The sequence below is a fragment of the Pleurodeles waltl genome, chromosome 9 (genome assembly GCF_031143425.1).
Source record: "Pleurodeles waltl isolate 20211129_DDA chromosome 9, aPleWal1.hap1.20221129, whole genome shotgun sequence".
NCBI classification, from domain to species: Eukaryota; Metazoa; Chordata; class Amphibia; order Caudata; family Salamandridae; genus Pleurodeles; species Pleurodeles waltl.
Window position 1 is genome coordinate 380,661,567 of NC_090448.1, and position 26,465 is coordinate 380,688,031.

The window sequence follows — 26,465 nt, forward strand, 5'->3', positions numbered from 1 at the left end:
ATTAGAAAATGTAATGACAGGGATCAACAAAACATTATTTAGAATTAGTTGACACATTCTTAGTAGTAGTCACGCCGCACAGAATGATCTTCCATGCAGGGACTTTTTAGGTCTGACAGATAAAAGCTTTAGCTGTTTGCAGCGGGAATATTATCACAAAAACACAATGTAAAAAAGCCCCATTGTTGATCTCTTGTTTTATAGGCATTGTATCCGTCAGCAGTTGTGTTAGCCTATTTATGAAGTAGTTACATTGCTTATAACTGATGGGAAGACCCTCAAGTCAAATACAGTAGGACGGGGCTTTACATGGTGTACCCTCTTGATAATTACATAGGAATGGGATTTACTTTGAAACAGGAGTTATAAATGTTTACTAAAGTCCATCTCACATTGATTTCTAATTCCCAGGCAGGCTAGGGAAACCTGGTTTCCATTGTGTACATTGCAAATTTCTGTGTAGTATTTCAAATGTGAATTAAAATACTATTTCTTTTTTAAAGTAAAAGCACTGGTTTGGGCATTGATTTATAAAGTGTTAATTTGTGTTTTGCAGTAGTATGAGTTTCTAACCCACATAACCTTTCAGTGTAGACCTTGGATTGCTTTGCCTCGTTAGCCAGAGGGTCAAGCGCAAAAGGGATATCCTTGGTGCTCAGTTCAGTCCAATACTACTAGCCACAGGACATCAGAGGTAAAAGTTACCTTCAAACAGAAAATTGAATTTGTTCTGACAATTTAACAAAATAATCTTGATCTTCATCAAGTGGATGAGAGATGCAGTGGATATTCATGACGCGTCTGACTCCAAAATCGATTACTAAACGCTTTAACACATCACACTCGTTTTCTCAAGATCTTAAAACTGCTAAAACTAAACTTCCGCAATTAGCAGGAATAATGATGATTCCATCAAATCTAAGTCTAGATAAGCATTGACAAAGCCTACTAGTCTCACTAACAAGAGGTATTGGCGTTGTCAATGTTTTTAAACCATGTTGTACAGCAGTGAGACCTCTGTGCAGCATGGCTGAAAGTAAAAGAAAAAAGCGCTCAGAGACTCGTGAGAGAGAGGGCGGTGCAGGGGGCGGTACAGGGGCAGCGAGGGCCACCTCTGTTAGCATCACAGCACTTTATGTTGGGTAGAGGTAGCAACACAGACAACAGAGGGGGGATGGAGGGCAACTTGGACTTTGGAGGGAGGGTGATTGGGGCAGACAACATAGGGAGTGTGGGGTGGGGGCAATACCATCAATGGAGGGAAGGCAGGCAGGGGTTCAACGTAGACTATGAAGGGAGGGTAGGTGGGAGAATCATGGACATTAGAGGGGAAGTGGTTGGGCGCAACATGGACAGATGGCAACATGGACAATTGAGGCGACAAGGACAACTGAGGGAGGGCAGAGGGCCCAATACCGACGATGGAGGCAGGACAGCGAATGGTTCGGATCAACACGGACTACATGGGCAATGGACTGTGGTTGGGATGGGCAGCGAAAGACAGATGAACAACAAAGGACTGGAAGGTTCAAGCACATGGACACAGGTGGTCGGGCGGTCTGAGGCTAAGCAGGTGGTTAACAGAGCACTGGCGGTAGAGGTTGGGACCAAGCACATGACAGAGGTTGGGAAGGTGGTGCTATGACAAGCAGATGGATAATGGAGGGTGTGAAGGAGGGGCTGGGGCAAGCAGACAGACAACAGAGGGAGGAAGGGAGTGACTGGGCACGCAGATGGACAACAGCAGGTGAGAGGCTGGGAGCAAGGAGAAGGACAGCAGAGTGTCAGCAGGTGGGTGAAATACAGGGGGAGATGTATATTAAGTAGACAGCTGAAAAACAGATGGCTTAACAGTGGAAGGCCACAAATAATGCATCTATGCTACAGGTGAAGGACAAATGCACAAAGAGAAAGGAAGCCTATGGCAGCTGATCAATCAGAAGCAAGCAAATGAGTGACAATGCAGCCAACCAATGCTAAGCAGTGGTCGTTCTCTAAGCCCACTGTTAGAAAAGAAGGGTCTTGCAAGAGAACGCATGCGCTGCCTAAGGTGAGACCTAAAGATGCTTGGAATGTGACAAACAGTTGAACTTTAGTACTAAGCACAATTTTTGTAATAACATTATGTGCTAATTTAATTCACAGAAAAAAGTTTTTCACATTGGTAAACAGTTGTCTGTGAAGCTAGAATTCTACCAGGATTGGCTGCTACACAGTCTTTCTGTGACCAATTGAATACCTATTTTGTGTATACAATTTTTCAAATTAGATTGGAAATTGATAATGGGTGTTTTTTTCAAGCTGCCATCAATACTTCATTAAATTCAACCAAGTTATCTTTTCTTGAGCAGATTTTGAGGGAAAAGTTAGTTGTGGTTACACTAACAATCAAATCAGGCTCGCGTTTCAATGTCTGTCCCCATAGTATTGTTTAACAGCCTTCAAATACCATTACCAGCCCATACTATTGTTCTTCTCTAGAGGAGGGTCTAGTTCTGCGATATTTGGAAGAAGCTGTTGTGTTTCCATCATAAAAAGACACTAAACGGGCACAGATCAGGCCGTTCCAAAAAACGACAGAGCAATTTCATTGCTTTCTTCTTCCGCTAAAATCATTAAACAAAATGTGGCAAAAATACAGTGTAAACATCTGCAGGAGACCAATTCCTTTGATAATTTCCAAGCCGGCTATTGCCCTGCTAATATTACCAAATTTGGTCTCAGGGAATAGTGGATGATTTAAGATTAGACCTTGATCAAGGCAATATTAATGTTCTAATTCTCTAGGACATTTCCACAGTCTTCAGTACGGTGGACCTTATGATTTTACTAAGTCATGTTGCTCCAGCAACTATAGAGGGCAGTGCTATTCAATGATTAGAGTCTCTTTTTTTAACTGATCATTCACAAGAAGTTAATTTTTCTACCTAATGTGCATGCAAACTTCCACTCACTTGCAGAGTTCCCTAGGTCACACCCCTATCCACTTTGCTGTTAAAAATCTGTTACCTCGCTTTCATAGGCCTCACCCACCTTGCATTTCAAAATCTATATGAATGCCAAACACTCGTAAATCTTAATGCATTAAGACAACACTTTTCCCCTCATGAAGCATTTAAACGGCTAATGTAATTTGTCTATTACTGATCTATTTATTTTTTACTGGTCACTTGATGGGCAGTAACAGACACTTTATGCAGAGAAAATTGAATATTGATAAACAATGGTAAAAATGGTCTCTAGCTAGATTAATATTGGACTCAAGAAAATAAATTGATCTTTACTCATTCCAACTCCTTCATTGAATATCCTTGGAGTAAAATTTGACAGTGCACTCTCCAGGGAAAATTCGAACTGTGCACTAGGCTCAACACGCTTCTTTCTTCCAAAAGTTCTCAGTAAACTGCTACCATTCCACCGGCACGTGAGAAAAGACCTGTTGTCACTGAAATCATAGGATCTAGACTCAACTGAGTATGTTTGCGTTATTTTGGTCTGCCATCTACCTTACTAAAAAGTGGCAACCCATTTGAGAGTATATGACCCCAGATTTGCTCATGCCTGTGTTACTCAAAAGACTACACTAGCTTCCCATTAACTAGACGATTCAGCTTCAGATAATTCACCTTTAAAGCGCTTCAGGGGCTTGTCCCCTATTTTATTTCTCAACAAATTATTAGGTACACGCCAGGCTCAATCTGGCAATCAGTGGGCTATACCTAAGTTCTTAAAATCTAGAAGAAAGGGGCTGATGTTTTCAACAAATATCCCCAGGACTTTCCTTCTCCCCATTATGATTTTAGGTGATCACAAGTTGCTGCACCCAAAACCTGTTTCAGCAATTTTCTTTGCTTAAACTTTTCTCTCTTCTATCATTCTCATACCACTATTGCACCAGAAACCACCTAGTGTACGTGTGATCTATAAATTATATTAATATAACAAAATACTCTAGTTTTCACAACTGGAGCATCGTAACCTCTAATTGCACTATGAACTACTCCTGCTGCTTCCCTGACACCAATCCCCCATTCTCACAAGAATTGTAATGCAGGTGAATTGTAATTGGTCTCTGCCCCAGATGAAACTAACCCTACTGATGTCCTTCTCCCCCAGTATCTTCTGCAGTGGCATCCAAACTTCAACAGATGGACTGTTCATCACTGATGAAATAGCAATGACGATTGTGAAAGCTGACTTTATTACTAATGAATTTTATATATTATGGGTTAAGAATCTGCATAGAATTGGACTAATATAAAAAATAATGTGCAGCTTGGGAGATGTACCCACAAGAGTGCCAGCCATCGAATACATAATGCTTTTATTAAATAAATATTATTAATTGTAGTACATGTATTAAGAAAACTGTGGTAGTGTGTTATTATATTAATGATTACATGTTATGTATTGCTTGCTAATTGTAGGCCTTAAGTTAGCGAGGTTTGGGCCTAGTCAGCACAGCCTCATATTAGGCTGCACTGTTTAATAAAAGCGTGGGAATGTATGACCAGAGAAATCAATTCATGTATTGTTCACACTGTGTTGACCAACTGTTCGCAGATGTCTTTAACTTTCTCATGAGAACTGCTTGCTAGAATGTCTTGTATTAGTAGTTGTTACATTGTAAAGTTTGGTGCGTGAGACAGCAATGTTCCCAGGAGCTAACAATGGAGGCACTGATGGGAGTACGGATGGATACAAAAAGGTTACCTGATGAGTCTGACGACGGGAACAAGAGAAGAGGAGCCAATCATCGACATGTGAGAGACAGTTAAGTTATATCTTAGATTTGGGTTTTTATTTCTATTGGACTGATTGTAAACGTACGATTTTCTGACCAATGGTGATGAGGGAAGTTCTTTCGGACGATTTTGCCCCCGGGGGGGGGGTTAAAATCCACTAGGCCCAAGGGATTGTGTTCTGTGAGTGTGTGTTTGTGTGTTGGGGGCATCCCCTTTGTCAAGGGTCGCCAACCAAAGGGGGCACATGACTGATGGCAAATTCTGCCTATTTTTTTAGGCCCATCTTCCGCCAAGGGGGGCATAATCCAGGGATTTTGTTTTTTGTTCCCCTTGGTTTTTTGTTGTGCTGGGCACGGGTAGCCCCCAAAGGGGGCACAGAACTGTTTCCCATTTCTGCCCCCTTTGGAGGCAGATTGGCCTTTTTTTATGGCGAATCCACTTAGGCACCAGGGATCTTGTGTATGTGTGTGTGTGTGTTTTGAGCGGGGGCGACCCCTTTGGCAAGGGTCATGATGGCCATTTCTGCCCCACCTTGGGGGCAGTTCGGCCTATTTTTTGTAGGCCCATCTGCCCCCACGGGGGGCAGAACCCACTTAGGCGCCAGGGAAAATTTGGAAATGCTTGGTGGAAGGGTGTTTGTCAACTGGCGAAGTATTTGTATTTGTGATCATAACAGTTTATTTCTCCTTTTTGTTCTACTTCAAAGCTTTTGCTTCCTTTCCTGTGGATCCTTGCTGTTTTGGCAATAGTTGGCCTGAGGTTTGCGTAGTTGCATATTTTAGGTTAGTAAAAGCAATTTACTCAAAAGGAGTATTGTTGACATGCATGAATGACATGTTTGTAGGTGGTGTACCCAATGCAGGATTGTGTGTGAAATTGTCCTTAGATTTGTGCACAATGATATATGTGTTGCCATATGTCTAATTTGCTTTTCTTTTTTCTTTTTAGTGGGCTATCATTGGTGATTGCTGTGTCTGTGTAGAGTAGTTGCTTGTGACTCTAGCTTTTTCAGGCAAGTGATTGGTATAGTTTTTGAGTATATAACTCTTTTGATAAAGCCACATTTTGTTTATAACTTATTTTAGACAGTGCTGGTGGTTGTTGGCGCATTTGTAAAATACACTTCTTAGAAAGGATCATGGCTAGCCGGAGAGTGACCGCTTAGCTGGTTGTTGGCGTACTTTTTGAGTCATCTTTTGACCATGATTATGAGACTGACTCTGCATCTGAGGCGAGGGAGGAAGAGAGAGATTCTGGCAGTGAGTTTTCTGTCTGAGAGGATTCTTCTGATGAGGAAGCCACTCTCAGATGAAGGGCCTGTTTTAGAAGAGGACATTGATGTGTCAATAGTGCAGCAGCCTGGGGCTGAAGGGTTTCCCATTGGAAGTCCAGACACCTGGATTGCCCCATACATAGAGCAGCCACAGTAACCTGCATTTACTAGTCTCCCAGGGTGTACAGTCAATACGGAAAACTTTTTGCCTGTCAATTTCTTTCAGTTGTTTATGGATGATGTATGTTTGAAAAAAAATTGCTGAGCAGACTAATTTGTATGCGGAGCAGCATTTGAGGGCCAACGCTGCCGATTTAGGCCTCAGTTTAGAATTACCCAGTGGATTCCCACAAATCTGGAAGAGTTTAAAAAGTTCCTAGGTTTGACTTTTTTGATGGGTTTGATAAGGAAGCCGTCGCTGGCTTCTTATTAGTTTACTAGTCCCTTGATGGCAACGGCTATATTTCCTGCAACCATGGCTTGTAATTGGTATTTGCTTCTTCTTCGGATGCTTCATTTTGTTGACAATGTTTTAGCCTTGCAACAAGATCACCCTGACTGTAACCGTCTTTTTAAGATTAGGCCTGTCCTTGATCATTTTGTAGATCGGTTTTCAGAGATTTATGTTCCAGGGAAAGAAATATCTGTAGAGGAGTCTTTGGTCCTGTTCAAGGGGCATTTGGCTTTTAAGCAGTACATTCCTAGCAAGAGGGCAAGGTATGGAATTAAATTGGATATGCTGTCAGAAAGTAATACAGGATATGTGTATAATTTCCGGGTCTACACTGGTAGGGATTCCAGTATTGACCCCCCTGGTTGTCCGCCCACTTTTGGAGTTACTGATAAAATTGTGTGGGAACTTGGTACACAACTGTTTAACAAAGGTCACCATTTGTATGTAGATAACTTCTACACTGGAGTGCAGTTGTTCAAAGAATTGTTCAGAGTGGACACTGTTGCGTGTGGCACAATCCGCTATAACCGGAAAGACTATCCAAGGGAGCTTGTCTGTAAAAAACTTGAGAGGGGACAGTGCAGTGCCTTGCTGAATGATGAGCTGCTAGCTCTGAAATTTGCAGACAGAAAGGATGTCTACATGTTAACTACCATACATGATGAGTACTTCACCTGTGGCTGGTTGGAGTCAAATTGCTGAAGTGCACAAACCTGTATGCATTTTAGACTACAATAAGCACATGGGTGGTGTTAATAGAGTAGACCAGAGGTTGGAACCTTACACTGCTATTCGTAAGTCTTACATTTGGTATAAAAAGTTGGCCAGCCATTTGTTTAATTTAGCAACTTTAAATGCTTTTATTGCGTTCAAGGATTGTTTCCCTGAATCAAGGATGAAATTTGTTAAATTTCCAGGAGTCGGTGATAGAGAGCCTTATTGTGGTGGACCAGGCAAGAGTTCTTAGAGTAGCAGTGGTGGAGGATGTGGCTAGATTGAAAGATCGTCACTTTCCCGATTACATTCCTCCCACTCCCAATAAAGACTTTCCCACTAAGAAATGTAGAGTCTGTGCCTTAAGAGGTATCCGAAGGGAGACTCGGAACTACTGCCCTGTTTGTCCTTATAAGCCTGGGCTGTGTGTGGCCGGCTGTCTTAGAAGTTACCACAACCAAAATAATTATTGGGAACTACCATGAGTGAAAACTGCCTGTTCTGTTTTGTTTTACATTTTTTGTTAGGCACTACTGTCATGCATTTAGTTAGAGCTTTTGAGTTTGTAGTTTTGTACTTACTTGTAATTAGTTAGTGGTCTCTTTTTTGTTTTAAAAAAAAGTGATGGTGGGGTGCGTGGAGTGGCCAGTACACACACTCCCATCTGCTGGTGTGATTGCTGTATCAGGAATGTGGGTGTATGAAAGTGATGGTCCCTTGAATGGCGCTGTCTGCAGATGCGATTATTGTAATGTGCTAGGCAAGCGGCTGGCGGTGTGAATGGTCTTGTACATGTCATGTATGAAAGGGGTGTGAATGGACTGTAAAGCTGTTGGTGCCTTGACACGGCTTTACAGCTTACGAGCTGTGAGTCATTGGTTCAGTTTTTTGGCCTTTCTGTTGTTAACAGTGAATTTCATTTTTGGGAAATCTCTTGTTAATAAAATTTGATCTGCTGAACCATCACTCACCCTTGTGCCAAATCCAACCAGTATGCGTGGTAAAAATGACAAAACCTGATCCGCTGTAATCAGGCACCGGAGCACACCTGTGACATGCTAGGTGTCTTGGGTGAGACCCCGATGATGAAGCATGCCACCAACTGTGTTGGTGGGTGAGGGGTCTTCTTAACATAACCTAAGTGTGTTTCTTTTCACATCTTTAGTGTTTGGAACATCACAGAAGGACGTGGACACATCAAAATCCTCTATTGCAAAACAACCCGTTTTTTCAAGGGGGGGGGTCACCTGTGTTTTTGGTCCCAGGTGCGGCGGTCATCTAGGGAAACCTACCAAAACTCACACATTTATAAAAAAGCATATTTTCCTCACTTTTTTTGGTAGGATCACCGCGCCAGCACAAATTTCCTGTCACCCAGTGTTCCCCTCAGTCTCCAAAGTGAAATGATATCTCACTTGTGTGGGTCCCCAAAGCAGAGTCAGTCTAAAAATGTATAAAGAAAAAATTGTGCCTATCAACTCGCTGTGCTATCTCCTCAATCTCTACACGTTTTTGGCCTTTTTCTGCTGCAGGCACCTGGGCCACACACACACAAGTGAGGTATCATTTTTATCAGGAGAACCGGAGGAACGCTAGGTAGAGGCAAGTTTGTGTCTCTCCTCAGATTCCAGAACTTTCTATTACTGAAATGCGGGGAAAAAGTGTTTTTTTTGTTTGCTTTTTTTTACACATTTTGAAGTTTGCAAAGGATTCTGAGTAACAGAACCTGGTGAGAGCCTCACAAGTCACTCCATCGTGGATTCCCCTAGGTGTCTAGTTGTAAAAAATGCACAGGTTTGGTAGATTTCCCTAGGTGCCGGCTGAGCTAGAGGCCAAAATCCACAGCTAGGCACATTGCAAAAAACAGGTCGCGGGCACTAGTCCTACCCACACAAGCGAGGTACCATTTTTATTGGGAGACTTGAGGGAGTGCTGGGTGGAAGGAAATTTGTAGCTCCTCTCAGATTCCAGAACTTTCTATCACCGAAAATGTGAGGAAAAAGTGATTTTTTTTGCCACATTTTGTGGTTTGCACAGGATTCTGAGTAACAGAACCTGGTTAGAGCCCCACAGGTCACTCCATCTTGGATTCCCCTAGGTGTCTACTTTAAAAAAATGCACAGGTTTGGTGGGTGTCCATAAGTGGCGGCTGAGCTACAGGGCAAAATCCACAGCTGGGCACTTTTAAAAAAACAGCTCTGTTTTCTTTGGGAAAATGTGATGTGTCCACATTGTGTTTTGGGGCATTTCCTGTCACGGGCGTTAGGCCTACCCACGCAAGTGAGGTACCATTTTTATCAGGAGACTTAGGGAAATGCTGGATAGAAGGACATTTGTGGCTCCTCTCTGATTCCAGAACTGTCTGTCACCAAAATGTGAGGAAAAGGTGTTTTTGGCCAAATTGTGAAGTTTGCAAAGGATTCTGGGTAACAGAACCTGGTGACAGCCCCACAAGTCACCCCATCCTGGATTCCCCTAGGTGTCTACTTTTACAAAATGCGCAGGTTTGGTGGGTTTCCCTAAGTGCCAGCTGAGCTAGAGGCCGAAATCCACAGCTAGGCACTTTGCAAAAAACAGCTCTGTTTTCTTTGGGAAAATGTGATGTGTACACATTGTGTTTTGGGGCATTTCCTGTCGCAGGCGCTAGGCCTACCCACAGAAGTGAGGTACCATTTTTATCAGGAGACTTGGGGGAACGCTGAGTTGAAGGAATTGTGTGGCTCCTCTCAGATTCCAGAACTTTCTGTCACACATTTTGAAGTTTGCAAAGGATTCTGAGTAACAGAACCAGGTGAGAGCCCCACAAGTCAGTCCATCGTGGATTCCCCTAGGTGGAAATGCGCAGGTTTGGTAGATTTCCCTAGGTGCCGCTGAGCTAGAGGCCAAAATCCACAACTAGGCACATGGCAAAAAAACAGGTCGCGGGCACTAGGCCTACCCACACAAGCGAGGTACCATTTGTATTGGGAGACTTGGGGGAACGCTGGGTGGAAGGAAATTTGTAGCTCCTCTCAGATTCCAGAACTTTCTGTGACCGAAATGTGAGGAAAGTGTTTTTTGGCCACATTTTGAGGTTAGCAAAGGATTCTGGGTAACAGAACCTGGTGAGAGCCCCACAAGTCACCTCATCCTAGATTCACCTAGGAGTCTAGTTTCAAAAAATGCACAGGTTCGGTAGGTTTCCCTAGGTGCCAGCTGAGCTAGAGGCCAAAATCGACAGCTAGACACTTTCCAAAAAACACATCAGTTTTCTGTGTAAAAATTTGATGTGTGTTTGCATTTCCTGTTGGGGGCATTAGGCTTACCCACGCAAGGGAGGTACCATTTTTAATCGAGATACATGGGGGAACACAGAATAGCAGAACAAGGGGAATTGCCCCTTGTCTTTCTCTACATTTATTCCTTCCAAGTGTAAGACAGTGTGTAAAAAAAAGACCTCCAATTGAGAAATGCCCTGTAATTCACATTAGTATGGGCACCCCGGAGTTCAGAGAGGTGCAAATAACCACTGCTTCTCAACACCTTATCTTGTGCCCATTTTGGAAATACAAAGGTTTTCTTGATACCTATTTTTCACTCTTTATATTTCACCAAAGGAATTGCTGTATACCCCGTATAGAATGAAAACCCATTGTAGGGTGCAGCTCATTCATTGACTCTGGGTACCTAGGGTTCTTGATGAACCCACAAGCCATATATATACCCACAACCAGAAAAGTCCAGCAGACATAACGGTATATTGCTTTAAATAATCTGACATCGCAGGAAAAAGTTAGAGTAAAACATGGAGAGAAATGGCTTTCTTTTTACCTCAATTTCAATATTTTGTTTAATTTCAGCTGTTATTTTCTTCAGGAAAGCCTTGTAGGATCTACACAAATTACCTCTTGCTGAATTCAGAATTTTTTCTACTTTTCAGAAATGTTTAGCTTTCTTGGATCCAGCATTTGTTCACACCCATTTCTGTAAAAACGGGGTATGTCCCAGTAAAATGCCAAAATTGTGTTGAAAAATTAGATTTTCTAATTCAAGTCTGCCTGTTCCTGAAAGCTGGGAATATGGTAATCTTAGCACCGCAAACCCTTTGTTGGTGCCATTTTCAGGAAAAAAAAAAAAAACACAAGCCTTTTTCTGCAGCCCTTTTTTACCAATTCTTTTTTTTTTTTTAATGAAATTTTCACTGTATTTTGGCTAATTTCTTGGTCTCCTTCAGGAGAACCCACAAAGTCTGGGTACCTCTAGAATCCCTAGGATGTTGGGGAAAAAAAAGACGCAAATTTGGCGTGGGTAGCTTACGTGGACACAAAGTTATGAGGGCCTAAGTGCAAACTGACCCAAATAGCCAAAAAAAAGGCCTGCCACCTGAGGGGGAAAAGGCCTGGCAGCGAAGGGGTTAAAGCACAACATAATTAAATAACAACACATACTGAAACGAATAAATAATTCATGTTTGCTCTCTTTGAAAATGCTGAGTAATGTGATGTGCAATCTCATCTGTGTGATTATTTTTTATATTTATTTTGTCATTTTAACTTCATACAATGTCGCCTCATAGGATATATTAATTTACAATACAGCCATAGTTAGTAGTTTGTGGAATTCAAAACGTTACATTACCAATTTTAAACAGTGCATGAAATGGTAACCAACACAACAACTGCAAACAACCCTCCCTCCTCTGTGCTTGGCTCACGGTGCCTGGCAGTATCGTAAGGATACCCATATTTCGTAGTGTCTGTTCTAGATTGTAGGAACGTGCAAGTAAATGAATTAGTCACCCTGCATCATAGTTCAGCTGGGTCATCCCCCTCCCTCCAGATGGCCACAACTCCCTGTCAAAATCCAGTCCTCATTTTGATCACCCGTCATGTCCATGGGGATAGTGTGCGCGTTGTCCGAAAGGTCATGTATCATGGCTTCCCATGCAAGCAGACCATCTGTCAACTTATCGTCTTGTCAGACTCTTTTCATATGAGCCTCTTCCGCACCAGCCCGTTCCATGTTATCCCGTAACCAATCATTTGTCAGAGGTGGTGTTGGGCTAAGCTACCTAATGGCTATCCGTCTTTTGGCCAGAGTCAAGACTAGCAGTGCAAATTTTCTGAGTAGGTCCTTACTTTTCGTGTCTGGGACCAGTCCCATCAGGCATCGTTTATTTCTACATTTGTGGTCGTCCAGTCACCCTGTGTAAGTGGTCCAATATAGTGTCCCACTATTCTACGATTCGAGGACAGTTCCATACCATGTGGAGGAAGTCTGCCCGTGTGTATGGCAACAGTAGAATTCTGCACTTTTAGTAGGATATATTAAGTGTAGATGTTTGGGTGAGAGGTATGTAAGATGAATCACATTATATTTACCAAGTTTAAAGCATGTGTTGGTTAAGACCTCCCACACCCCTCTATGTATTCTAGCCTGTTCTGCGGCTGTTATAGGGAGTTCGCATAGCCATTGCCATGTGTCCTCCATCCAAATGGGGGTCCTGGGTTTGTCCACCCACAATGCACAGTAAATGTGAGCGATAAGTCTCCTACCATCCGCCAGTGACAATAATGCCACCATAGTTTTGGTGGGGATGGGGCGTCCAGGGAATCCAGCCCATATCTCCTTAGCCGTGGCAGCTATTTTGGCATATTGAAGAAACTGGCCTCTACTCACCCCAAAATAATTGATCCCCTCTGGTAAATATATGAACTTGCCAGATGGGTATAGATTGGCCAAGGTGATCCAGCCAGCTATGGACATGGGGCCAGATGTAGGTAAGTATGGTTTTGCGAGTTGCAATTTGCGAGTCATAGAGACTCGCAAATTGCAACTCGCAAAACCACATGCAGAAAGGTGTCTCAGACACCTTCTGCGAGTCGGTATGGGGTCGCAATGACCCACCTCATTAATATTAATGAGGTGGGTCGCAAATTGCGGCCCCATACCGACTATGGGCACTCGCAAACATGGAGGCCTGCTGTCCTCAGCAGACCTCCATGTTTGCGACTGCTTTTCAATAAAGCAGGTTTTTTTTTTCAAAGTGCAACCCGTTTTCCTTAAAGGAAAACGAGCCGCACTTTGAAAAATAAACCGAAACCTTTTGTTTCGGTATTTTTCAGGGCAGGTAGTGGTCCATTGGACCACTGTCTGCTCTGAAAAATTATTTTTGTGATCATTCACAAAGGGGAAGGGGTCCCATGGGGACCCCTTCCCGTTTGCGAATGAGTTACCATCCACTTCAAGTGGATGGTAACTGCGAGTTGATTTGTGACCGCTTTTGCGGTCACAAATCAACTTACATCGCGGTGCGAGTTGCAAATAGGAAGGGAACACCCCTTCCTATTTGCAAGTCGGAAACACATTTTGCGAGTCGGTTCCGACTCGCAAAATGTGTTTCTGCATCGCGCACAGGCATTAGCGCCTCGCAAACGGCGTTTTTCGCCGTTTGCGAGGCGCTAATGCCTTGCTACATCTGGCCCATGGTTCTGTCAATTTGTGCAAAAGTTCTAATGTGCCATATCTCCAAATCTGGTGCGAATGGTGCCCTAAGTAGCACCTCTTGCACTGCTCACTCCTAGATCCTGCATACGAACGCACATGCAGTAAAGTCTTGAGCATTCTCGCACGAAGTAGGATGGTTCCTAGTTCTTTGGTACCAGTAGTGCCTGCCGGGAGAGATCTTTCCCGGTTGGACTCGACATCAAACCAATGCACTGCATGCTGTAGGTGGGATGCAAAGTAGTATAATTCAAGATCAGTGAGATACGTCATACTCCGTCCCAGCCTAAACGTGGCAAGTCTGGTGCTGCAACACTTCCCCGCCCACTGCAGCTCCACCAGGAGCTTATCCAGTTCCCAAAACACCTGACGAGGGATTTCGTGCATGGTGCCCTGCATTCTGTAAAGCCATCTTGGCGGGACAACCATTTTATTTAATGCAATCTTCCCCATCAAGGAGCGACTAAGGGAGTTCCAGAACACAAACGATGGCTTTAAGTTTGAGAGTACCCGCCCCATATTCAGAGAGTGGCTCTGTTGTGTTCCATGTGCAATGTGCATATCCAAATATCGAACACTACTACCGCTACAGGGTATTCCCGAATCAGGGTGTCAGGAAGTTTCCAGGTCTTTCAGCTGACCCAACAGGAACAAGGCAGACTTTAATTGGTTTACATGGAATCCAGGGATCTTGCCAAATTCCTCCATAACATTCAGCAGGAATGGGGCGTAAATGTCCACTTGATGCAAGTTTACCATGGCGTCATTTGCATATAGAGACACAATATGAGTCGAAAGTCCCACTGGTATACCCCAGCCATGCAGCACCCGGCGCAGCTTGCACACCACCGGCTCCATCACCAGGGCGAACAATAAAGGAGACAAGGGGCTCTCATGTCTAGTACCCCCCTGTAGCCAGAGCAACTCCGACACCAAGCTCCCAGTGTGTACCCATGCCAGCAGCTGTGCATAGATTAATTTGGGGCCTAGTTCCACCCTTATCAAGCCAGACGTACTCCTAGCTAACTGAATCAAACGCCTTCTTTATATCTAGGAACGGAAGAGCATACTGTTCTTGGTTTAGGCAAGGTGCATGCATCAAATGTGCCAACCGCTGTAATTTGCAAAGGGTGTTTCTGCAGGGTATAAATCCTGACTTTTCAGGGTGGATCAGTCTGAGCAGGTGGTGAAGTAATCGTTCCGCCAATAATTGCCCAAGAATCTTTTGATCTAAATTTAGTAGAGACAGGTGGTGATAGGAGGCCATGTCCAACAGGTCGTTCCTTGGTTTGGGCATTAGTTCTATAAGTGCCTTGCACATGGAGAAGGGCAGTACTCCTCGCTACACGGCTTCTGTGTAGACTGGAAGCAATTTGTCTGCCATAGTCTCTGGTAGCGCCATGTATAAAACATTTAGTCTGTCTCCTTCCGGGGCCTTAGCTGTTTGAAGGGAATATATGGCCTGTAAAATTTCTTTCATAGTGAGGGGGGCCTCAAATTCAGCCCGTTCAAGTTCGTTGAGCCATGCAAGCCATATTAAGTCAATGTAAGCCAACACCGCCAAAGCGAAATTGCACTGGGCGAGCCATAGACTCCATGAAGAGTGCGCACCAGGGTTTCATTAATTGCCATTTGTGTACACAGCACGCGTCTTTTTGGATCTCTAATCTGCAGTATTGGGTCATTGCGGTGTTGCCACTGTATCAGACTGGCCAACAATCTGCCCGCCTTGTCTCCTTCCATGTGTAATCGCCGCCTATGGATGGGTCGCATATATTTCTCCAATCTATCCCACCGTGACAGTATTTGCTTTTTGGCCTCTCCTCAGGTCTGGTGCACCATCTGTTCACCCATTAGGGCACTTTCCAAAGTCGTCAACTGGTCCTCATGTTGTGTCAGGTCTCTCTCTATCATGTGTCTGATACCTGTGGTGGTTGCCATGCCCACTCCCCTCAATACCACCTTCATGGCCTCCCAGTCCATCTAGCCCTGTTGGGTACATTCCCAATTGAGAGAGAAATATACTGTTAGGGCATCCACACTCGCAACCCTATTGATTGGATCAGTAAGAGATTCCGCCCACATCCTCCACAATGGGACTCTGGGCACCTCTCTGGTCAGTGAATAAGTTAAAAGTAGGAGCAAATGGTCTGAAATGTACTGGCCAAATATGTAGTATCTAACACACGATGCATGGCCTCCCCCTGTATAAGGAAATAGTCCAATCTACTTTGGGTTTCGGCCTCAGTTGTGTAGCAGGAGTATGTTTGTGACAGCAGGTCCCGCATCATATGTCTGAGGGCGTCAGTCATGTGGGGTTTGGTGCCCTGCCATGCAGGAAACTGGCCCAATTCTCCAAAGAAAGAACCATTATGTACATTAGGAGCGTATACATTAATAAGACAGATATTGTAGGCATCTAAGAAACTATGCAAAATCATATCATCCATCTGGGCCTATGTACAAACCAGTCTCCGGAACAGGATGCCGGGAGCCATCCATGTAAGGGCCCCACATGCAAAACTAGAGTACGAGGTTGCATAGATTCATCCCCGTCATCGCCGGCAGAGCGAGGCGATACTGTCTCCGCATTCATGGGTTTCTTGCAAAAATGCAATAGATACTTTCTAGGACCCTACGACATTTCTCAGGCCTATATAACCCGAGGGTTCCATGTAAGGAATTTAGGCCCTCATTATAACCCTGGCGGACGGTGTCATGTTAGCGATAGGACCGCAAACAGGCTGGCGGTAATTACCGCCACATTATCACATTGGCGGTTTGGCACATGCCAAACCGCCAATGTACCACACCGCCCGCCACGGTCTCTAGTCCGCCTGCAGGATCATGATCATGCATACCGCCATGGATTTCATGATTTTTGAACCGCCATGAAAACCATGGCGGTAGGCACTATCAGTGCCTGGGAATCTACTACATTGGGATCAGAAGCGATGCCCTCAAATGGATCCACGCCTTCATCACAGGATGCACCCAGAGAGTCCACCTCCCTCCATTTACTTCAGAACCCAGGAACATCATATGTGGAGTCCCCAGGGCTCCTCCATCAGCCCCACCTTGTTCAACACCTACATTAAACCACTGGCAGAGATCGTATGCTACTACAGACTCAACATCACCTCATTTGCAGACAACACGTAACTCGTGCTCTCCCTCCCCGAAGACCATGCCACATCCAGAGATCACACCTCCCTCAGGTAACATTTCAGCGAAGTCATGAGACACTTTGCCTACTGGATGAAAGACAACTAAACACAGAAAAAACAGAAGTGATCATCTTTGGGAACAACTCCTCCTCCTGAGACAAACCATGGTGGCCCTCAGACAACCCCTAACAGAACACGCCCAAAATCTCAGCTGCATCATGGACAATAAGCTCACTTACAAACGACAAGTAAACGCCATGCCATCATCCTGCTTTCTCCATCTTCGCATGCTTCATAAGATTTTCAAATTGATCCCCACCGAATCTAGAAAGACAGCAAACCAGGCCACCATCACCAGCAGACTGGCCTACAGGAACGCCCTCTACCTGGGACTCCCCACTCAACTCTTCAGCAGACTCCAGACCATCCAAAACACAGCAACAAGGCTCCTCCTTCTTTGATCTGCCCAGAAGCACCAACATCACCCCCCCACCTCAGGGACCTACACTAGATGTCCGTACACAAGGGATGCAAGTTCAAGGTCCTTACTATTGCCTTTAAAGCCCTCCACAACATAGGATCCAACCTCATCAACCACAGACTCTCCTTCCACCAGCCCTCCAGAGAGCTCTAATCAGCTAGCTAACTGTGCCCAAATCCCGAGAATGCGTCGCTCTCGAAGTGGAGGTTGAGCCTTCTCCTACATCGCCGCCGGGAACTGGAACGACCTACCCACCTACCTATGGACCACACCCACCCTCAGCGAATTCAGGAGAAAACTCAAGACATGGCTCTTCGAGGAATAATCAAACCAGCTAACAGCCTCCATCAGCTTCCATCTCCTGGATACCGCCGGAGTGATAAGTCATGTTTTACAAATCGATTTTGGATTGGATACTGGTGACTGCCATTAGGTTATTTACTATATATATATATATATATATATATATATATATATATATATATATATATATATATATATATACATACATATACACACACACACACACACACACACTTGTTCACAGGTAACCATTACATTATTGCAATACAGAATTTAAATACCTGCGTGCCGGTAGGTAGGTTATAGTTAGGACCATGTTTCAATAGAAAAAGCATTTTTTGACTTGCCTATATCTTTAGTGCTGTTTGACGAAACTTCACAAAATTTTCCAAAAAAGTGTTGCATTGATTCTTGTTACACACAGAAAGTTTTGGGGTGATCCGCCAAGCGGGGACCGAGAAAAAGGTGGGGGGGGGGGTTAAAAAAAAGTTGTGTTTCCCATGTTAATTCCCATAGGACCTTTAGACACAGCCTGAACCACTGGATGGAATTACAACAAATTTGGCAGAAAGCTAGCTTTCACTATGCAAATTATGATTTCTTTATGTGGAAAATGTTTCCAGTAGTTTTTGAGGAATTAAAGGAAATCCAAATTTGTATACTCATAATTGTGAGGACCGGTGAAAAATGACAAGCTCACGTAGGGAAATGCACAGCTTTGATTGTGTGACTGCCAACACTTCAAATCAGGAAGTGTTGGCAGCTAACTTGGGACTCGGCTTAGTAAACAAGCAAAAAAAAAAAAACAAGTGCCCAGAGTAGGGACACCCTGATCCTTTAGCTCTGGTAGTGGGGTCCCAGAGGGGCCCCCACAGAGCAAGAAAGATTAAAAAAACAAAAAACAATTGGCTGCAAATTCAAAAACTTTGCAGCAAAAAAAAACAAGCGCACATTTCTGAATTTGTTTTTTTATTAGACCCCTGGGTGGGCCTGGTCCCAGGGGCATTAATATTTTGGAGTGTGGGGGTGGGGGCTCTCGCCCCAAAGCCCTGGGAACCACCACCTCTCCGGGGTGATTTTCATAATATATGTGGGAGGCAAGAGGACCACCAACTCCCTGGGGCAAACAATAAAAATAACTAAAGGTGGTCGGTTTTGGACACCCATGACCTGGAGGCCACCACCTCCTGGGGCGATTTCTAAATTAGTTGCGGGTAGCTGCATGCCCCCCCTCTCCCTGCAGCCCTGTGGACCACCACCTCTCTGGGGCAAACAATAAAAATAAGTAAAGAGGGTCTGTTTCGGACCCACATTAGCCCCAGGAACCACTACCTCCACAGGGCACTTTCTAAATTTAAAACAGGGGTCTATGGCCACATAAGAGGGGGGTGCACGGCGCTCCTCGAGGATCCTCTGTTGGCTCTGGGGACCGTCACCCTCGAGGGCCGGCTCCTGCGATGTCCCTGGGGCATAGCAGTTTGCTGTTGCTTGGCTGCGGCTTTTAAGCTGCAGCCAAGCCACAGCAAACAATCCGGTTTCAAATAGCGGGACCTGATCCCTACCCCCATTTCTGTATGAGATTAAAGGAACAGAGATGAAAGCTTTGCTTCAGCAAGCAGGGAGCTGCTGTTAAAGCAGCTCCCTGCTTGGCAAAGCAATGGGACCTTGAGGCCTCCCCCGTGGATCCAGCTAGCCTGGAAAGGGCATGTTTTCAAATAAATAAAAAAAAAAAAAAAAACGTATAGAGATTGCAGGGGAACCCCTCCCCTGGCCGATTTCAGCCCCAGGGACCCCATCCCTCAGAGCTCACTACAACTCATTGGAGGGGGGCACGTGGCACCCCTCTACTGGTTGCGCTCAGCCCCGGGGATCCATTCCCCTGGGGCCCAGTCCACAGTAAACGGAGGAGGGGGACTGCGGTGTCCCCCTTCCTCAGCCGATTTCGGCCCCAGAAGCCCCATCCCCGGGGACTGTCCTTATAAAATATTTGATTACTTGGGGAGGGGAGCCCTGGCCCCCCTGGCTGACTTCAGCCCCAGGGACCCCATCCCCCAGGGCCCGGTCTTAACACCTTTTTTTGGGGGGGGGGAGGGGACCACATGGCACCCTTTCTGGGGCTGATTTTGGCCCTCTGGAGCCCTTCAGGGCACCCGGTGGGCAATGGGACCGCAGGGGAGCCTCAAGGCCCCCTTGACCTCCCTGCATCACATGGAAGCCAGCACTGCTGTCAAAGAGAGGGAGCTGCTAAACATGCAGCCCCCTCTCTGTGAGATCAATGGTTTTGTCTGTCAGGGAAACAGAGGAAACCTCCGCTTCCAACAAGTCTGACTTTTCTTGCTTGCTGGAACCATATTGTTTGCTGTGACGTGGCAGGAGCTGTCAAAGGTCTTGCGAAGTAAGAGCAAACAGCTATGTCCCGTGGGGGGGGGGGTAGGCGTGTTGTCCCCAGTGCCATTATTGGTTCCTTGAGGGGGGGCAAACAGCCCCCCTCCAACATTTTAATTTGCCCTAGGGAGGTGGTGATCCCCGGGGCCAGGGGTTTGTGACGGGCTGTGGAGGGGCCCCCTTATTTTCAGGCAATTGCCCCAGGAAGGTGGAGGTCCCTGGGGTGCGGGCGCCCCCCAGTCTTTTCAAACAATTGTGCTGGGGAGGGGGTGGTCTCTAGGGTGAGGGGGGGCCGTGTGACCCCAGCATACTATTGAATTAAAGCCCCAGAGAAGTGGCAACCCCTGGGGCATGGGGGGGGGGAGTCCCCCCTTCTATTTGGAAGTCATTTTACCCCAAGGAGGTGGTAGTCCCCGGGACACAGGGGCCCACTGCATTCTACTGAATTAAAGTCCTGGGGAGGTAATGGTCCTCAGGGCCTAAATAAGCCCAGGAGAGGAGCCATGTGCGCCCCCCCTACTTTATTTTTTACATGCCCCGGGACCTGGATCACCCATGGGCTTTATTAAAACAAGAGCGGGAGCCCACACTTGTTTCTTTTTTATTTTTGCTGTGTGTTTGCAACGTTGACGCAAATTTTCGGCAAAATATCTTTTTTAAAAGTGCTTTTTTGCCCTCGCAGGTCCCTCTGCGACCCTGACACCGGAGCTAAGGGGTCAACGGGTGCCCTTACCCTGGCTCCTTCTCTTTCTTTCCTCTCTTTTTCTGGGAGTCGGCTGAAGCGGAGTCCCAAGATGGCTCCCAACACTTCCGGGATTAATTTTTTGCAGCCAATCTTAGCTCTGCAGATCTCTGCACAAGCTCTTATTTGTGAAGTCGTGGCGGAGGAACAGTGGCCTTAGAGATACAAATTTTCCTTTAATTGCTGTTAAACTACTGAATGGATTCACACCAAATAAGAAAAGGCGTAATCTGTGGACCAAAAGCTACCTTTCTGCCAAATTTGGTGTAATTCCGTCCAGCGGTTCTGGCTCTCGTCGTGTTTAAAACTCCTGTGGGAATTTATATATGTCTTTTGTAAACCCCCTGAGCCACAAACCTACCAGGTTTGTGACAACACAAGTGCCATTTCTACTATACAAAACCCATCTTATGAGTTAGAATACTCATATTGACTCATAAAATGGGTTTTGCCACCATACCAAATCAGGTGTGATGGGCCTTTGCTTTCAAATTATGATTCAGTATTAAATGTATCATTGGTTTCTGTTGGGACAGGAATATCTACTGCCTGGCGTACGTTTGTGTTGCCCTCTCCTGCCTTGACAGCCCAAGTATCTGATACTCTAGTTTTTGATTTTGGCTCAGCTTCACGCTAATCCAGAGTGTGCATAAAAGGCCTTAGCCTGTCCCTTGACATGACTGGGCACCAAGCATGCCCTACTTTTTCTAGCTGTGGACTACCGAACCTGGCATGAGTTTAACCATTATAGCATTAGTGGCAGCATACTTTGTCTTATGAATCAGTAGTTGTGACAATCCCTTTTATCTCTCTCCCTGAAGTGGAGGTCTACAGGCTCAAACATGTCAATTTCCGCTTCTATATGCTAAGCCAGATCATATCACTAATATTCAGAGTGCATGTTGTGCCTGCGAGTGTAGTTGACCTGTGTTTTGCGTGCCTTGTGTGTATGAGTGAACCAGAGTAATGGAAGCCTATGGGTTCCATTTTGGAAGCTTCTAGCCTGTTGCTGTGCACAAAATTGGTTGGCGGTTGTTTTCCCCAGACAGAAAAAGTGTATTGCTGACATCCATGAAGCTGGAGAGAGGAGACCTAGACAGTAACTGGGGAAGGGGATACAAAGCTCCTTTTGAAATTCATTTAGGTATGTTGTTCAGAGTGGCTGCTGATTAGTCTTCCTGGGCACTGCCATTTGATAGCTGATGGGCCCAAGGGCTGGGACTGCGGTCTCTGTTTTTCACAGTAATAAGAGCCTTAAGATGATGGCATTCTTTTGATTGTTTCCTGGTAATTGTTCATTGTGGTTGTTTATAGGGATGTGCCGAAATTTCATGCCTGTTTGTGCCTCTGTTGCAGCCTGAAAACTAGTGTGCTGTGTGGAGAATCACTGTAGGCAAGGCTTGTGTCTAAAATGCAGCTTAGAGAGGACACATGAAAAAATAACCACTCCAAACCAGTTCTGAACATGCAAAGAATCTACATTCCCCCTGCTTTGACTGTAAAAGTTGGAGCCACTGGCCCACTTGGTGTTCCAGTTTTACGTCCTCTTTCACCAAGGGAGGAGTGTCTGCACAACACTCGAGGGACTGCTGTGCAACCAAAGCTGGTGTCTGCTTGACATCCAGCTTCCCAGTGGTGAGGGGCTTCACCCAGAGCTTTAACTGGAAGGAATATACTGTTTCCCTGTCCTGAAACACCTGGAAGTCAATCTGCCTACTGAGAGAGGGAAGGTGCTTTCCGGAGATGCAGCTGTCCTGGGAGAGGTAGAAACACTTGACCCCCTAAGTTTGAGGGTCACCCACACAGAAGGACTAAAGAGACTATCTGAGTGCTGTGAACAATGTAGGGAAGGTGAGCACAACAGACAAATGATTCCACTCAAGAATCAGTACATCTACAGGCTGTGCCTGAGTGGGCTGTGCCACTGTGACAATGAACTATGTTGAAGACGACTGTGCCACTACAATGAACTGTACCTTAGTGGACTGTGCTAGTATGAACAGGGGCATAGCTTGGTCAGTAAGTGTGTGGGAGGGATGTGAATTTCAGATTTTCCCAACTATCACACTGGAATATCATGGCAAAATACAAACATGAGAAGCCGGGCATGAGGGAACTTAAGGGGCAGTGGAAAGGGAGAGCAGTGTGGATTGTTAGGGGTACTTAAAACCCAATACTTTGTCAAATTACCAGCTTTTTGTAAGAACTTCCAAACAGAGGAGAGAGTGTGTGTGTGTGTGTTTTTGTCTGTGTGTGCATGTAAAAATCCTAGATGAATTAGACTTCTCGCCATGCCAACTGAAAGCATCTGCACCTGATTATTTACTAGACAATACATCTATTGGGAAAGGTAACAACCCCTTGAATACAACAACAAAGTTTGCTCAAGTTGACTGCATCACTGCAATGACTTAACTGTGCATGAGCAGCCTCTGCCATTACATCAGCAAATGGAGTGAAAGGATTGGGCCACCCTTAAGAAGACTGCATTCAGGAGGCCCCAAGACCCTTGAACACTTAACCCAAGGCTCCATCTCAACTGAAGCAAGTGGTCTAGTCACCACCCAGAGACCTGAGACAACACTGAAGCTAAGCCCGCCTGCACAGACTCCAGATGATAGCCTCCGCTACTGCTTGCTGGGGTTGCAGTCCACGCGTGGGAGCACCTTTTTCCCAGAAGAGGGAGTGAGCCTGACACATGCTACAGGTCCCAGTCAACTGCACAAGAGGAACTGACAGGCTTCGCTGTGGTGAGAAACAAACACGTGGGGACTGCTAAGTGAACTAAGTACTCAAACTAGTAAAAAAGGGTAATATGCACCTGTGCTTGATACCTGCCCAGGCAGAACCCGAAAGGAGGGGAGGACCGTCTCCTGAGCATTAGTACTGAGTTTCCTGTGTGTATTAAAGTACTTTCCTTGAACTGCACAGGGCTTTACTCTGTTAAATTTGTTACTGCTCTGCTGTGTGATTGTGCAGTTCGGAGCATAGATGCCTGTGATTTCTCACTATGGCTACCAGTGACAGTCAGATGCTGAGTGTGTTGTACTTGCCCAGTTTTCACAACTATAGCAATAAAGGAGCAGAACATCAGAGGCAAATGACTTCAGATGAGATGCAGTAGACCCTGCTTGCCTTGCAACTCCCAAGAACGATGGCCTCTTGATGGAGCTCCTGACCGCAATTCCAATTGCAAACCATTGACCTGTTACCAACTCCTCAAATGAGGTGGTAACTGATTCACAAATGGGAAGTGGTCTGTTTGGGACCAATGTCCATTTGAGAACTATGCAGATAGCCTTGGGGGGAGTAGGCAGAGGTCTAGGGGACCACTGCCTGCTCCAACTGAAGTTTTCTCAAAACTGAAATCCTTATTTTCTTTCTAAAGCAACACTTGTTCCTTTAATGAACACTGTCTGCTTTAAAAGGAAAGCTTTCCCTTTGGGAATGCAATCACACGGTTGATGGTCTGCAGTTTACAGGCCATCATCCCTATGACTGGCTGCCCAACGAATATTAATTAGGCAAGTCAGTTTGCAGCCCCCTGTGATTCATTATTTGGTGACCTGCACTATTAGCACATAGGTCGGTTCATAAAATCGTATTCTTTTCGCTCAAAACAAAATCAGCAAACTATCTGCGACCACTTTTTGTGACTGGAATAATAGTACAACTGCCCCTTAATCTATAATCATAACTGTAATTCAACTGAGGGCTTTAAAGTAAATGGCTATGGTCTGTTTGAAACATACATTAAGGTATTATAAACAAATCTAACCATAACTTGACTGTTAACCTGATTTTGCAGTGAATATATCCGTATATTATACAGTGGTGGTTACCCTGTGTAGTTATGATGCAGCCACAATGTACACTGAACAGACAACTTTTCATTTGACTATAACGTTTTACTCTGTGGTCGGATTTCCACAACATTTGGCAATCTGCCTAACCAGTCAGATAAAGTTTGGTGTGTCAAGTTTAGGGAAGATCAAATCACAAGTAAAAAAGTGACATGGGGTGAAAAAACAAGTGTTTTCCATTTGAGCTCCAATAGGAACCTTTGCTAACATCTACAACTGGCACAGCGGAACAGGCTATTCACCAAATTTGGCATGAAAGTAGAACTTTACTCAAAAGGGTCCTAATTTGGTTTGGTGTATATCCGTTCCGTAGTCTTTGAAATATAAGTGTTTAAAATGTTATGGAGCAGGCTTAAAGGGTTACACTTTTGCATATCTCTGCCACTGTCTTTAATCGTAATTCCTGTGGCTTACGTTTTGAATTTTTTGTAGAATGTGATTGGCTAAGTTAGGGGTAGAATGATTTTCTGGGACCTTTAAAATCAAGAGTCTGCTCTGATTTGTGAGTTTTGCACTGTAAAAATGCAATTCCATATCCATGAGGAACCAACACCAAAGATGACATAACCTAGAGGAGTGGTCTAGGGTATACAGATGTGTGAAAAATACAAAGCACTCCAGAGAAATATCACCTAAACAGCCCAAAACACGAGCCAGAAGAGACTTGCAAGTTTTTTAGAAGCTGAATTCAACTGCCATTTTGTGTCTGACTCATGATTTTGTTGTAACGTAAAAAACATGAACAAGCAAAGTCAAACACTATAATGAGTGTCTGGCTTGGCTTGGAAGGCAGAAGACAAGGTGCCCAAACCCCACTGTGCAGCACCCAATTCAGCCTGAACACAAGACTGCTGAACAAAGCTGAATGTCAAACGTAGACAGTGTTGAGTGCCTGGGGTTTGGGGGTCAGGGTGTCCATTGCCAGGGGCCAGGGGAGTTTGGATATTAAGTATATCATAAAAAATGAAATTCACCAAAAAAATATACAGTCATAGATCTCGTCCGAATGTGTAAAGCCACTGAAATTTGCCAGTTATGGTTAGCAACACACTCTATACATGCCATAACGTGAGCCAATCACCATACTCAAAAAACACCAATTTACCAGTGGTGCAGAAACACCGAAATCAGCAATCAAGATAAAAACATGGCAGGTGACACAAGCTTTGCTGCTGTGTTTGAACTTGTGCCCTAAGGTAATTATAACTCCCGCACTCGCCATGCACAGTCTTCTGATCAATAATTTTATTGCAAATGTTACAGTGATAATATTAAAGATGCCAAAGAAAGTGTCATCAGTGATATAAAATGTGGAGTATTAAGTTGCGCATGGCGAAGGCGCGAGTTGTAGTTACCTTAGGGTGAAAGTTATAGTTACTTGAACTAGATCTATCTATATCTGCTGAATTTCTAAGGTTTTGTGTGAGTAAATTCAGAACCTAACTATAACGTCCCTGTAACCTTTGTTTTTTTCAGTGAATTTCTAAAAAATTTTAAGCATGCACAGACGTGAATATAAACAACGCCTGCACGTCCTTTGGCCGTGTGTGGCGGGGTTTGGCCACAGGGCCTAGATGGCCAGGATCGGCGGCCAACTCTCCTGCATGCATCCAAACCCAATGTGCGCACGGCACATGAGTTTGGATACAGTGGGTGGTTTGTTTTTTTCAATTTTTCTGTGGATTTGCGAATCAGCAAGTGGATTCACCAATCCGGGATTCATCCATAGATCTGCAGATCCACAAATCAGATGGAAAAATAAAATTGGGCAATTGTTGCCCACGAGGACCCCTCTGTGTGTCCTATAGGGTCAGGATACCTGTATCCTGACACCTTATGTGTTTTTTCTCTTCTT

At 44.8% G+C, this 26,465-nt stretch overlaps 1 protein-coding gene across 1 annotated transcript in view; it reads right to left on the reverse strand.

Moving 5' to 3' along the window:
• Positions 1–26,465, reverse strand: part of LOC138259338 (RAS guanyl-releasing protein 4-like) — a 289,402-nt gene that overhangs the window by 8,622 nt on the left and 254,315 nt on the right. The gene's annotated exons all lie outside the window — the stretch shown is intronic.